Here is an 11482-nt window from a genome sequence, read left to right as displayed (position 1 = left end):
TAGCTGATCCATAGTTGATAGGTAGTCCTCGACTTACAACAGTTTGTTTAGCTACCATTCAAAATTACAGCGGCCCTGAAACTAGTGACTTGTGATTGTTTTTCACACTTACGACCGTTCCAGCACCTATATGGTCACATGATCTTAACATTCAGATGCTTGGCAACTAACTCATATTTATGACAGTTGCAATGTCCTGGAGTTATGGGATCAACTTTTGAGATCTTCTGACAAACAAAGTCAATGGGGAAGCCAGTTTCACTTGACAACCATGTGATTAACTTAACAACTGCAGCAATTCACTTAACAACGGTGTCAAGAAAGGTCGTAAAATGAGTCAAAGCTCATTTGACAAATGTTTCACTTCGCCACAGAGATTCTGGGCTCAATTGTGGCCGTATGTTGAGGACAACTGGTATAAGACCCCTCCCTTCTTCTTTTTCTTTCCTTTTAATTGGAATTGAATTGGGTACCATTTTAATTAAAGGAGACTTTCAAATCGTAGGTGATGTGAAATGGGATATACGACCACTTTAACCTAATGGTTACAGTTCTGTAATCTTAGGTCTGCAGCTATACACTATGATTTACCGATTGCTGTTCATTCTATCCATTCTGGGTGATGGAGGGGCTGCTTTAGACTGGGGGTGATGGGTCTCGATCCTGCATCTTCTTCCTCTACCTCCATTGAAGGCATTTGTACCAGGATTGCAGCAGTTTTGTATCCTCGGGCACTGATACAAAGATTATGGTGATGTGCCAGCCAGTTTATTTAAAAACTAATCGATAGTTTTCTTGACAGCCTTGAGTTATGCTTGTTATGACGGGAAACTGTTTTCTCACTGAAACACGGTAAGCACAACTGAGTAATGGGAGCAATTCGAGCCAATCAGGTGGACAAGCAGCCTTTTGATGACCGAGGAGAACTTGATTGGATTTGCCGCCGCAGGAAGTAACACGGATCTTGGTTATAAGGTGGCAGAGCGCACAGGAAAGCTACACTCATTTTGCAAGATCCACTGTTAAGATCTTCTTTGCTTTGTTGCTTGCATCCTTACGATTTATATTGATATTGATTGTTTCCTGATTGATTATTTGTACCCTATGACTATCATTAAGTGTTGTACCAGGGGTGAAATCCAGCAGGTTCTGACAGGTTCTGGAGGACTGGTAGCAGAAATTTTGAGCAGTTCAGAGAACCAGCAAATACCACCTCTGGCTGGCCCTAGAGTGGGGTGGAAATGGAGATTTTGCAGTATCCTTCCCCTGGAGTGGGGTGGGAATGGGGATTTTGCAGTATTCTTCTCGTGCCGTGCCCACAAAGCCATGCCCACAAAGCCACGCCCACAAAGCCATACCACACCCACAAAGCCACGCCCACAGAACTGGTAGTAAAAAAAATTGGATTTCACCACTGTGTTGTACCTTATGATTCTTGATTAATGTATCTTGCCTTTTTATGTACACTGAGAACATATACACCAAAGACAAATTCCTTGTGTGTCCAATCACACTTGGCCAATAAAGAATTCTATTCTATTCTATTCTATTCTATTCTATTCTATTCTATTCTATTCTATTCTATTCTATTCTATTCTATTCTATTCTATTCTATTCTATTCTATTCTATTCTAAATGATTCTGCAGAAAGCATCCAAATATAACATCGTTTCCTGCACCTAAAGGTGTTCTCTGGGACTGGTCTAGGGTATTTTGTGAGTCATTAAGATGTATTATGTTACATATGTGTGTTCTTTGTTCTTTTTTCTTTGTTGAGGTACTGCTGATGTTTATGATATGGCCTTTTTTGAGTTAATGGCCATAATCAATCAATCAATCAATCATGTAGACAACATCTTTGTTATGGATGCTGCAGAAAGAAATATGTATTTTAATATTCTATTGATTTGCAAGAATAGCTACCAAGAAAAAATATCTTAGTTTGTAAGTGTTGGGAAATATCAACAATAAGCAGGAGTAATTACTAAGCGCAGTTTTGTTTGATTGTGTCAGATTATAAATATTGTACAATAGAATAAATAAAGATTGAGGTTTTCTGATTTCCTCAGAACTATCAACGCAAATGGTCCTCAGAGATAATAACATGTATTACTCTGATTACAATCTCAGTAAAATCCAGTTTCCACTTCCAAGTTTTATAATGTAGTATTAAAGCTAACTATTATTTTTATGGCCAGTTTCTAGTAATTTGCCTGGATGGAGCATTTTTCAGAAAGAGTTCCAAGGTTATTTAATGAGTTCATATCTCAAATCTCTTTCTCATTTGATGTGAACTGAAGAGCATCTTTTGATTTTAAATGAGTTGGCTATATGCACCAGTTTTCAAATATTGTGAATGAATGATTGCAATTGATGAGGCCTGATAAACTTAAATAGAATAAAATCTGTCCTGTATGAAACCTGATTTAAATTTGTGGGCAATTCTTCTGAAAAATATAATCAGAGAAAAGATTTCCATCACTAATGGTATAAAGTGTTAAACCGTATTAAGTCATTTACTTAAAACTAGGTTAATCAATAAATGGGAGAAGTCTGATTGCCTTCCCCAAATTTCTAGGCTAAATTTTAGATTTGAATATTATATACATATTATTTTTTAATATGCAAAACAATATTTCAATATTTTCAATTGTCATTGTATTAGGTGCTCACCTAATGCTCAATGAATACAAATTGAATTAGTACCGAATCCTTCATCTGTTAGGATCATATTATTTCTTCCAGATATTTCACTATTATGTTATCATGTGTGATCCAGCGGTCCATCGCAGATTACTGGTACATTCTGATGCATAATTGTTAATTTCTATGAGTTCACCCACCAACAAAAAAGTAATATACACAGACATGTGCAAAGGTACGCAAAAATGAAATTGTTCAAATTATCTCTTTGGAAAGTACAGAAAATTAAAAGCTAAGTCGAAAGAACAAGGCACATAATTAAATGCAGGTGCTATAAATCTCAACCAGGCCAACACCACTTGAATAAGGCTGTCTGGGATTTGAAAATGCAGACACTGACTGCACACGTGTGACAGGGACCATCAGCCGCAGGAGCAAGGATTTTTTTTAGGAAACCTGATTTGACTTAAATGTGGATGGAAGAGAAGCTCCCAATAAGGAAGCCATAAAGAATTTGAACCAAAGCCACTGTGGAAGAAGAGAAATTGGAACAAATTGTTAAGGTGTGCTTCTTCTACTAATAAAGGAGAATATTAGCAGCTCAAGGTTGAAATGAGGGGTCCTTGATGCTCTCTAAGCTTGGTTGTTTTCTTGCAGAACATTTCGTTAACCAAACATCATCAGTGCTCAGAGAGCACCATGAACCAAGCTCATGTGCTTCTTTTCTACAGATTATACCTAGATATACGTGGTGGCTCAGTGGCTAAGACGCTGAGCTTGTCGATTGAAAGATCAGCAGTTCAACGGTTCGAATCCCTAGTGCTGCATAATGGGGTGAGCTCCCGTTACTTGTCCCAGCTTCTGCCAACCTAGTAGTTCGAAAGCACGTAAAAAAAATGCAAGTAGAAAAATAGGGACCACCTTTGGTGGGAAAGTAACAGCGTTCCATGCGCCTTTGGTGTTTAGTCATGCTGGCCACATGACCACGGAGACGTCTTCGGACAGCGCTGGCTCTTCGTCTTTGAAACGGAGATGAGCAACGCCCCCTAGAGTCAGGAACGACTAGCACATATGTGCGAGGGGAACCTTTACCTTTACCTATACCTAAAACAAGAATCCTTTTTCTGAATTTATCCACACATCCTTGAGTGCTGGCCTAAAAATTGCTGTTGGGGTTGCTAATTTCTATCCAGCCCCTGTTGTCTCTCTTCCAAGTCACTGCTGAATGTCACATTGTCTCAATTGCTTTCTTCGGAGAAGGTGCAAACCAAAGGGATTAAAATGGACAACTATAGAGAAATTGGAAAATAAGCAACACCAGCACGTGCAACATACCTCGTTTCTGGGGACTGCAAAAGAGGAACAACACCACACCCATAACAGGTTATCTGACTTTGTCTCTGGGATAATGGTAAAGCATGGTAAAGCTTCACACCTTGAAGTGGTGGTGAGGAATTACTTTTCATACTCTTTAAAAGGGAAAGGGTGATTTAATGATATTTTAGGCTGTTTCATTCATGGGTGGATGAGATGAAAGCTTTGTGGTGCAATCAAAGTGGAACGTTGTGCTGTAGGAGACTGCAGGTTGGGTTATTAAGGTAAATTGAAGATGAGATCTGGTGAGAATTTTGGATACTTTTCTTGATTGCTTAGATTTCAAATTATTAGGGTGTCTAATCCCTGCAAATGAAATCTGGCATAGGATGAAGAATCTGAGAAATAGCATGCCCTGGCAAATAAGGAACATTCCCTTCTTTGACTACACTCTGTCTTAAACTAAAAGGCGCCAAAACAAGGATGCGGGGCCTGCTGGGGCCAGAGTTGGTTCGTCTTTGTTTGCCTCCTTAACTTTCCTCAAATTAAATATATATATATGGTTCTTGTATTGGAAGAGAGACCTGAATTATGATCATTTCGATGAACATGGCTAGGTTTATTTACTTTACCTCAACTTTGGCCTCCTTATAAAAACATACAGTCCATCTCCAGGTAACTCCAGGTAATTCCAATTTCAGGTAACTCCAGGTAGCTCTGTGTCCTTACTTTAGCTTGGTTCCTTAGCTAAGTGTAAAAACTTCTGTCTTTGCTCAATCCTCTTCTGTTCTGCTATCTTCTGCTGGTGTAGAAGCTTGTAACCTTTTGTTCTTCTAATGTCTATTTTCTCTGTCCCTTCCATTTTGAGTTAGATTTACCCAGTCTCCCCCAAAATAAGATATCCCCCACAGGGGTGGGTTCTAAAATTTTTTACTATCGGTTCTGTGGGCATGGCTTATTTTATGGGCGTGGCTTGATGGTCATGTGACAATTATTTAGGATTTAGCAGAGGTACTGATTTACCAGGCTTTTAACTGCTTGCAGAGCTTTACCGATCTACCCATTTATTTTTGCAGGCACCAGTCTAGTCATTTGTTTTCTTTTAATACTGATCAGCTGTAGGGCGGCCCTTTGAAGCCCCGCGGCAAGAGTTTAAACAGTTTTTTTCCCTCTAGCCATCAGCTGGGACTCAGGAGGCAGCAATAAATTGGGGGTGGGGCCAAATAAAAGGTAAGAATAACGTGGGGTGGGTGGGGGATGGGGATGGCCAGAACCGGTTCGGTGACATCATATCATCACCGCTACCGGCTCGGCGGAACTGGGCTGAACCGGGAGGAACCCACCATTGATCCCCTGATAATAAGCCCAATCAAGCTTTTGAGGGCATGGCAATAAGGCCAAGCACTTATTTCAAGGTTCAAAAAAATATAAGACAGGTCTTATTTTTGGGGAAACACGGTAGGGATCCATAAAACTTTATCTTCACTCCTCATGTTTGGCAACCCTTAGCCTAAAAATGAAGGCATACATGCCTCATAATCAATGCTCACATATTCTTTTGGAGAGACTTACATAAGAATACCTTGGTTATACTTGCAAACTCTATAGACATTGGTGAAGGAGGTGTGTGGAGCAAATGATATTATACACATTATGACATCATATCAGTGGTGAGTTGCCCCCGGCTCAGACCAGTTCTATAGAACCGGTAGTAAAACCGGTGGGAGGCTCCACCCACTGAACCTGACGTCATCAGAAGTGATCTGCGCATGCGCAGAAGGAAAGCGCGTGTGCGAGTGAAGCAAGCGCGTGAACGCACGATCCCATTTCAAACCAGTAGTAAAGGTAAGTAGAACCCACCCCTACATCATATGGATAAAGTGGATGAAGTGAGTTAGATTTGTATCCTGGTGATGTGTTTGATGCACACTAATAATTTTCATAATTCGTTTGCACAATTATGTCATAATCTATGATATCATTGTGGCTTGTCCCAGATACCTAGATGGCCCATGTCATTCTTTTACAGTCTCCTTCCAAACTGTAAGCTTTCTAATTCTGCTTGGAGTTTATTCGGATAATTTTATTCTATATTCTATAACTTGAAAACGTACTTATGCTTCTGTGTTTCCTCTTTCTTCTAATCTACTAGTAGTTACCAAGTTGGGAATATTTTTGAATGTTAAATGGATTACATATTGATGCATCATAATCGCACATTACAAAAGATAAAATATGCCATTATTAGTACACATGTCCTATGGATATCCACTGTTGGGGAGGATGTATTTTGGATAGGTTATTGGATATCTCAGTTTGAAACTCAGTTGGAGTTATCCCAGTCTGTGTGTCTGTGTTGTTTTTGCAACTTTACAAATAAATAAGGGAAGGTGCATAGCACATTTTTTCCTATATAATATAGCTTTAATACAGTAATCCAGTTTTACAGTTGTTTTGTATTTGGCTGGGTCTTGTTCAAGGTATTAGCATTCAATAAATATATTTTACCAATAAAGGAGAATATTTGTAGATCAGAGTTGAAATGAGGGGTCCTTGTTGCTCCCTGAGCTTGCTTGTTTTCTTGTAGATCAGAGGTGGGTTTCAGCAGGTTCTGACCAGTTCTGGAGAACCGGTAGCGGAAATTTTGAGTAGTTTGAAGAACCTGTAGTAAAAATTCTGACTGGCCCCACCCCCATCCCAGCTGATTGGGAGGAAATGTGGATTTTGCAGTAACCTTCTCCTGGAGTTGGGTGAGAATGGAGATTTTACAGCATCCTTTCCCCTGCCATGCCTACCAAGCCATGCCACACCCACCAAGCCACACCCACAGAACCGGTAGTAATTTTTTTTGAAACCCACCACTGTTGCAGATGTTTCATTACCTAGCTCGGTAACATCATCAGTACTGGGTAATGAAATGTCTGCAAGAAAACAAGCAAGCTTAGAGAGCACCAAGGACCTCACAACTATGTTTGCATTCTCACTGATGGGCAATGAGTAGAATAAGCTGTTGACACTAATTCCCGATCAGGAACTGTGTGCTTCCCCTACAGAGTGTCTGTATAGGGACAAACACTTTATTTTCTGTGTCCAGTGAAATAAAGTACAGTTCAACATGTTCTGAGGGTCTTCAGCTGTTTCAACTCCAAGAAAATTGATAAGAAACCTGTTTTTATCCCAAAAGTTTCACTGAGGCAAAAACCTTCAAGATTGCAGAGAACAGAAAGGAAGAGGCAGACACAGTTGCATCACTAAAGTGTTGTGTCATTCGGATCCAAAATGCATTTGCAAGGACACCTTGTTTTTCCCTGGAGTTGTGTGGGTGCAGGGAAATACTTGTCTGGATTCAGGAGGCATCACCGAAGCAGGGATAGGAATGTACCAGGGGTGAAATGCTCCCAGTTTGGACCGGATCACGCGATCTGGTAGTGATGGCGGCGGGTGGTTCGGAGAACAGGTAGCAAAAATCCCTGCAAACCCCCCCCCCCCACCATGCACAGCTGAGCTGCACGATCATCAGAGGCTTTTTTTTAATTTTATTTTTAAAAGCATTTTTTCTACAACCTCTTCCGACAAAAAAATGCTTTTAAAAGTAAAAAAAAAAAAAGCCTCTGATGATTGCGCGGCTCAGCTGGGATCATCAGAGGCTTTTCAAAGCATTTTTTTCTGCAACCTCTTGGCTGAAGAGGTGGTAAAAAGAAATGCTTTGAAAAGTCTCTGACGATCCCAGCTGAGTTGCCTGATCGGCAGAGAGGCTTTTCAAAGCATTAGAAAAAATCCTTTGAAAAGTTAAAAAAAAAAAAAAGTTGGCCACCCCCACCCAGTCACATTACCCCCCCACCACCACCAAGCCACGCCCACAGAACCGGTAGTAACAAATTTTACCTTTCACCCCTGGAATGTACACTAAGTAAGGCATGGAACCACTGTTAATAAAAACAGTCAAGTAACTGCAAATTGAGATTTGTAGGGAAAGCAAAAAAAAAATTCCAGAAAATTGGCCAACAGAGAGGAAGGTGAAGAATAAACGACTCAGGCAAAAATGGAGCAGGGAGAGCCGTAAATGTCATGGCATGGGCCCCGGGTATTTGCAGGATCACCTCCTACCGGCCTTCCACCGTCCAGTGCGCTCACATAGGGTTGTCCTCCTTGGGGTCCCCTCAGCTAGACAGTGTCGGCTGGCGGTCCCCAGGATGAGGGCATTCTCTGTGGCCGCACAGAGCTCTGGACGGCCCCCGACCTCCGCACCTTTCGCGCCAACCTAAAGACATGGCTTTTCCACCAACTTCCCTGATCTGCCGTGGATTTTAATTTGGGTATTTGGGGATTTTAATTTGGTTTTAATACTATTTAATTTTTACTTATTGTCGGGTTTTCTATTGTTGTGAGCTGCCCCGAGTCCTACGGGAGAAGGGCGGCATATAAATCTGATTAAATAAATAAATAAATAAATAAATAAATAAATAAATAAATAAATAAATAAATAAATGTTCTTTTGCTCTATCCCAGTCATCCTCAGCCCAGCCAGCTCAGCCGACAAGTAAACAAACAGCTTGAAAATTACTGCACTCTGGTATTGCCCCTAGCACACACCTCTGCCTGGGTGGTCAGTTGGGTCAGTAGGAGATATGTCCCCTCTTCACTTCCTAACATTAAAAGACTGATGAAGAGTTTCAAAGCACCAACAACAGTCTGCCCAATTACAGAGCTGAATGCCTCAAGGCAAGGAGGTGAAACCTGGCAGGAAGAAAGCAAAGGAAAGGAGTCCTTCAGAGGTCATTTGGAAAAGGTCCCCCCACCTAACACTGAATTGAGGCACAATTACGCTATTGTAACATATCCCCTCTCTGGCACTGCCTTCTCATTCCCTAGTCCATGGGAGAAACAGGCTTCGTTTATTTATTTATTTGGCACACTGAGGTCAAAGTAGTATCTTTTCTCTTATTTCAACAGTGTCCGGTGCACCTCATGTGGTATATAAAAATCTCAAGCCTTCTCATCCATCGAAGGAAAGTGATGAAGAAAATGGATGCTACTGTGATAGGCTAGGGCAGTGATGGCTAACCTTTTTTTCTTCAGGTGCCAAAAGTGTGCGCTATTGTACGCATGTGCATGCCCACACCCATAATGCAATGCCCCTCCCAGATGCCCCACCCCCTGCACATGGGTGCACGACCCCCCGCGCATGCACATGTGACCCCCCCTTTTGGCCTCACATCCCAAAACAGCGCTGGGGTGGGGAGAAAGCCTCACCTCCCAAAATGGCTGGGAGAAGAAAAAAAGCCTCACCCCCAAAACGGCTGGGAGTGGCGGGAAGCCTCACTTCCCAAAACGGCTAGGAGTGGGGGGAAGCCTCACCTCCCAAAACGGCTGGGAGAAGAAAAAAAGCCTCATCTCCCAAAACAGCTGGGAGGGGAATCTCTGTAGATCTGGGAAGGCACGGGCAGCAGAAAGTGAGGAGAAAGGTAGCCCCCCCCATGCATCCTTGTCTCCCGCTTGCAAGGCAGAGACCTGAAAACCAGCTGGCTGGCGGGAAGCTCTGGAGCATGTGCAGTGAAGCTGAGCTGGGTGACGGCTCGCATGCCCACAGAGAGGGCTCCACGTGCCACCTGTGGCACACGTGCCATAGGTTTGCCATCACGGGGCTAGGGGAATGGCATTGGACCTTCCCAAAATAGGATGGGTGGAAAGCATTTCTGCTCAGCAGTGGGGCATCCCTGCTCCCCTCATAGATATCTACATCCATGTCTATACCTCTTGGAGGTCTACTGTTCCCAAACCAAACAAAATAGTACCCATTCCTTTGGGACAGTTTCCTATCCCGTTCCATGTTATTTTGGTCCTCTCCATCCCCCCCCCCAAGGAATGGAAAAAGAGAAGGAAAGGCCAGATTCAAAAATGTCAACTGATCAAAAGAAAGAGCTATCGGGTTTCTCAATCCTGAGAATGATTAAAAATTGAGAACAGTTATGACAGTTAACTGTGCCTGAAAAGTCCATTTTCCAAATAAGTGAGTAGATAGTTGCCCAGTTGGGCCATTTATTAAGAGTTTGGTTATTGCATTGATTATTTTCTGATCTTTCCCTTTGAATTCATCTCCGTTTACTTGGTGGAATTTGTTTTAAGGTCAACTGAGAGAGCCCTTTGAACAATTATATCTGAGCACAGAAGACATACGCTACAAAGGGAAACATTCTTGGTCTGCCTTGGAGCTATGAAGCACCTTTTTCCTTGATATTCTGAACATTGACGCAATACAATAATTTGCATGTATTGGTTTAGGATTGATATTTTGACTTGAAACCTCCTTGGATGCTTTCAGAATGTATATTTTGGGAGAAAGGACATGGGGAGGAATGGATTTATGGAACTGTGATTACTTTTAATAGTTGTCCAAATTGGTTGAGAACAAGAGGATATTCCTGCTGGATAAAGGTCTTGACTTATCTTGCCAGCATTCCATCTCATAGGGCGGCCCACCAGAGGCATCTAAGCAGCCCATAAATACAAAATGAAGGCAGTCTTCCTCTCTCACTGCTGTTCCCATGAACCTAATATATAAGGGAGGGCTACTCCCATGCCTGGAGGCAGCACTTAGTTGTCAAAGTTAGTAGCCATTGATAGAGCTTCCTCTAGGAATATTTCCAATCCTTTTGAAAGCCACCTGAATTAGCAGCCAATATCTTGTAGCCCCATACAATATTCAACAGGTTGGTTGCTACCACAGGTATTTTCCTATATGTGGTATCTTATTAAGGTAAGAGTGACAAGTTATATTAAAAGATTGACTTGTAGCTTCAGAGTTTTTTCAGCAATGATATCTCCATGAGGACAATAAAAGCTGCCCTTGGATAGTTCCTTTTTAGCATCCTGCATAACTTCTTATCACGGTTTGCTTTCTGTTTCAACCAGTTAAGTAATATATGATCTCCAGGCTGCTGTTTATTCCCAGTGGCAAGCTATAAACCAAGATCCCCCCCCCACTTTTAAAAATAGAGGCAGATGGGTTGTTAAATGTCATTTTCCTGATCCACTTCACTCCCTGAAGCTATTAGATGTTAGGCTTGCAATAATCCCTTGGGGAGGTTAACAGCAGCTTTGGGAGGGTAGATTTTGTCTTACAAAGCAACGTAGGGAAAGCTTTAAACGTCCCGTCTTTCACTGGAAGCAAATTACCAGTCCTCCATCCCTTTGCTCACATGACACCTTTGGAGGGAGGGAGGGTGGGAGAGAGAGAAGACAGATCATTAGTGTTACATGTTGTTATGTCCTTATATGGGCACCCGCCGGGGATTGGCTAATCCTCCGGCGGGAAATTCATAGAGCTGTCATTGGGCGGCTGAGCCTGCCGGAGCATATAAAAGAGCTCCGGCAGCCCAGCCGCTTGTCTTTTTCCTGTGCTGAATAAAGTACTGAATTGGACCGGAGCTGGTCGCGTCTTGCTTTCCCTGCGCCGATCTAACACTGGCGACGAAGGACTAGAACCAAGCGACGAACCTCGTGGCACGAAGCCAAACTCATAGAG

This window comes from Pituophis catenifer, unplaced genomic scaffold (genome assembly GCF_029215685.1).
Source record: "Pituophis catenifer annectens isolate HBS135680 unplaced genomic scaffold, rPitCat1.0.hap2 SCAF_2, whole genome shotgun sequence".
Taxonomy (NCBI): domain Eukaryota; kingdom Metazoa; phylum Chordata; class Lepidosauria; order Squamata; family Colubridae; genus Pituophis; species Pituophis catenifer.
The sequence above is the reverse complement of the archived record's forward strand: the minus strand, read 5'-3'. Positions refer to the sequence as shown.